Raw genomic sequence first — 4,276 nt, forward strand, 5'->3', positions numbered from 1 at the left:
CTAGAATACAAAACATCAGTTGAGAGCTAGGCGGCTCTTTGCACATCAATATCCACGTCGGAAAGGTATCGTGGTAGCTTGTCCAGTTTGTTATTAAAGTTTTTTCTCCAGCGTTCAATGCCACTGTGTGCAGCAGTTCACAACTTATGAAGTCGACCGTATTTTTCTCGAGGAATATACTATGGTAGGACAACTGAAAGAGGAATGATATATACTACTATACTTTTGGCCATGTTGTCATCAATAAGCTTTGGGAAGCCAGGGAATAAAAACGCAGTGGCAATTCCTTCTTATAGCAATTTGCGCATTAGGGAGCTTGTCAGGAAAGCAGAATGGGCCTTTTCCAAGGCATACATAACACTACCACACTCACAAACACAGAGGATCACCGAAGGGTGTCCATTAAACCCATGTTGCAAGAAGAACTATTAAGGCTTTTCTGCCACGCACAGCCGAAGCCGCTCCACTTTAGGGCCCAAGCGCAAGTTAAAGGTAGAGGGCGCTGTAAGTTACAGCGGGTAACACGAAGCAACTAGAGGTAGACCTTCTTGTGCTGAATACTTTCCTACGTAAGCACACCCTATCAGTAGCATAAAGCTTCTGTGCATACCATGAATGGATCTTAGCCGTGCCGTGCTGCTGTTATACCGTACCCTGCCACTCATTTCAGTGCAAAATTTTAGGTGTGGGTTGAAGGTAACAAGTAGCTAGCAATTTGAAGTTGTTGACGTGTTTAATACGTCGTAGATTAGATTGAGCATTGTTTGTTGGTTATTAGGATACCGCAAGAATTGCCAAAGACCGCTACACTTACAAATATACGCTATTCATAGCAGAAAAGAACGCCTGAGATTGCTACTCACAATTAGTGGTAGGGTGTAGTTGGCCGATAAGAATCCAATGACGGCGTCTGCGGCGCAGTCGATAGAACCCCAGAACCCGGACACCTCTATCATTCCAGCATGTTCCTGAGGACGGAAGTGGAATAAGAAAGTGATTGAAACAGTAAGCGCCTAAGCGCACTATGTGACAGTTTATAATTTGTTGTTGCATGATACCCTATTCGAGTACCACATAGCATGCATATGCAGATCATAGTTGTGTATATCATAAAAATGGCTCCCATTTTTAACATGACTGTAGTAAGAACCATCCCTCTTTGCAAAGCTGTCCAAGCTTTCGTACACTCAATAAGCATCTTCGATATCTTAAGGACATTTGTTTTCGTTAGAAGCATGCCAGTCGTGAATTGTGGCACTGAACGAAACCACCATGTTCAGTGCTTCTTGTATGAATGCTCACACTCTCTTATTGTGTCACGCATCTTGTTTGTTCGTGCACTTAATATGGCATTGTAATTGCATGCCCGAAATAACCTCACAGTATTCAATAAAATGTCACCCATATACGCCCGGCTTATTTCGAAGTGTATTCGGTCCTTTGCCTTTGATGCAGCTTAGGTCCCTTGAATTACTATTCACGCGTCCTTGTTTCTCATACCCTGTCTCTGAGAGCGCAAGGCAGAGGAGGTATGTGCAGGACATTGATCACTCACAACACACGCACGCCGTGCGTGTTGGAAATCAGCATGCTGGAACGGGTTGCCAGAATCTAATCCCAGCGGCATACGCTTCGTCAAGGCACAAGTAAGGCAATTTCAAAACAGAGTGATAGGCAGTGCTGTGCGGTAACGTTTACCTAATGCCCACATATGATTAACGCTTACCCGTCAGGGGACTTTTTATTCAGTAAAAACAATCAGTACACAATTTTTCATATTTCAATACCACAAACTGAAATAAACAATCCATTTTTAATTCTCAGGCGCTTAATAGATTCACTAGGTATGGAAATTTGAGCATACTAACACCACCTCCAATTCAGGAAACAATCTCCAGTACAAGCTTTCAGTGCATCTTTCTTGGCGCTTGCGTCTGCAAAAGTACATACCCTTGCAGCGCCAACAAATAGCACGAAGTCGAAGATTAAGCTAACTCCAGCCAGGCCCATGATGATTGAGTCCGAGGCTTTCCGCCCGTTTACTGCAGACAAAATATCATAAAAAACTTAGCGCCTTACAAGCGAAATTACAGAATGCGTGCCGTCTGCTATATAACTGAAATTTGGTCACGTGGTTTTAATGAGAGTCTAAGCAAGTATAATAGCGTTTTACAAAGCTATCACAAAATAGAGGGCAAGGTGGTATGACTGAAAAAGGTTCAAATCGCACCGCGCTAAAAATATGCCTGCAACAATGAAAATATATCAGGTCTCTCTTATCATTTTAATTCGTGAAATTATTATATTCCGAAGTGTGAACAGAGGCAAGACCTCAAACAAGCGACTGAATCAGCCTGAATAGAACAGAGGCAATTCGTGTTTCACGCATCACAAGGAGGTGCGCATTTTGTATATCTTACACCACTTTGAGAGGTCAGTGACATCTGGCAGATATGCGGATATATTGTTCTGCTTCAGCTTATCCCGGTAGCCGAACGCCCGCGACGACAGGTTGAACCCGTTCATGCACTGCAAGCAGCAAGAGAGTATAGGAATGCGATCTGTACACGCTCACTGCACACTGGTAAGGCGGCTTTGCTTAGGTCTGATATTATGTGAACAATTATACACAGTTCGAGAAGTCATGTATAAAAGCAGGAGCTTCATTGGTCTGCAACTGTTGGTAGGTCAGTGCGGCCTCAGTCGTTTCCCAAGTTGTTATCACAGAGTCACCTACGCAAGCTTCGAAGATGTTTGGCAACAGAAATACATCTATGAATGCCTTTCAGCGAAGAGCTTAGTTTTGGGAGAGCATTATTCAAATCAATGTAGTTATTTCACTTTCCGATCCACATTGTCTTTTTTAACACAGGTTATAAATATTAAAAACTAGGCGTTTTGTTTTCTTCGCAATTGCAAAAAAGCAAATTCTCTTTTAAACAACAAAACGTTTTTAAATATCATGTCATAATTGGATTCCTACGAACAAAGCACACGCTGTTGGCAAGGAGTGCCTGCTCATCTTACTAAAAAAGCATCACGTTCATTTCTTTCATCATGTTAATTCGATGTGAATCACATGAGAGATCGCCACGGCATGCGCGAGACAGCTGGGCAAGAGCATACCGACACTATTGAGGGCATTTCTTTAGGGTTTTGAGCTTTAAGCGGGCGTACTGAGGGCAACACTGCTTTAGACATGACTCTCGCCTTGGGCGAAATTTGCCACAGCGCTCTGTTCGTGACATCTCCCGCTAGATACCACCGACAGCGAAGTAGGTTACGATAGCTACCATTCCCAGCAGCCCTGCAGCTAATATCTTGGGGCCCTAAGAAAAAACGATGCACGAAAAAGAGTGCCAAGGCCTCAAAAACTGTGGCAGCAGTGCATCCTGTAATACCTAGTACTGATATCCAAACGGCTGCTTTATTCCTATATATCGTGCCTGCGGTGTATCAAACGTCAGCGTAGAAATGAAAGTCATCTTGTTAGTGTTATTGGCACTTTTCTAAGAACGAAGAAGTGTTAAGCGCGCAATCCGCACATGGAATCTCACGTGGTAAATATACAATGCTCTCCTGAAGGGCAACACTTTTATCACACCCTGTTCTCGTCGCCAGTGGACGTAGCTGATCAAGGAAACGCTCGTAAGAAAAGCGGCCCTATGTTTTACCGATGTTATTTTGCAGAATAAATATTTGGTTTCAGTGCATAGCAGAATAACCATAGATGGCATACAAGCATAGAAGCAATAAGCATACAAGCATAGATTGTATGCACTGCTTGCTGTTCTTTCACTGTACAATACCGCCGACAATGACATCATCCCCTCCGAGTGCAAGCGCCTTTGCATTTTTATTTCGCAATTCCCGGCACCTACTGCGACCCGATAAGGCTACGAAAAGCTTTAAAATAGCCTCAATTGCAAGGAAACAGCACAAATAGTTCTGTGAAACTCCAAAATCTAGGAAGACAATCAGCACTTACCATGCATACAAGAGAGACCAATAGAAGTGTCGTCCTGGCGTTGCTCCAGCACATTCCTCTTGCAACGGCTTAAACTACAAGTACACAAGATAATATGGATAATAACATGGAGCAAAAACACAAAGCTGAAGCCGCCAGCTTGGGCACTTAGCTACAAGTTTTAGTGCGTCCACAGAACTTTAGGTGTGGAAGTATTTGAAAGATCAACTTCGGTTGCAGACATTGAAGCACTCCGGATTTATAACCATGAAAGGAAATAGTTAAAGAGCAGGAATAAAATAAAGTCTT

The 4,276-nt window shown here is 43.0% G+C and overlaps 1 long non-coding RNA gene across 1 annotated transcript; it reads right to left on the bottom strand.

The window, feature by feature from the left end:
- Positions 1–869: 869 nt before the first annotated feature.
- Positions 870–4,064, bottom strand: LOC144097354 (uncharacterized). Its single transcript, XR_013306990.1, has 3 exons — positions 3,989–4,064; positions 2,421–2,529; positions 870–968 (listed from the first exon to the last, which is right to left on the bottom strand). It is a non-coding gene; the product is annotated as an uncharacterized LOC144097354 (long non-coding RNA).
- Between the last annotated feature and the right edge of the window lie 212 nt (positions 4,065–4,276).

This window comes from Amblyomma americanum, chromosome 7, assembly GCF_052857255.1.
Source record: "Amblyomma americanum isolate KBUSLIRL-KWMA chromosome 7, ASM5285725v1, whole genome shotgun sequence".
In the NCBI taxonomy this organism is placed as follows: Eukaryota; Metazoa; Arthropoda; class Arachnida; order Ixodida; family Ixodidae; genus Amblyomma; species Amblyomma americanum.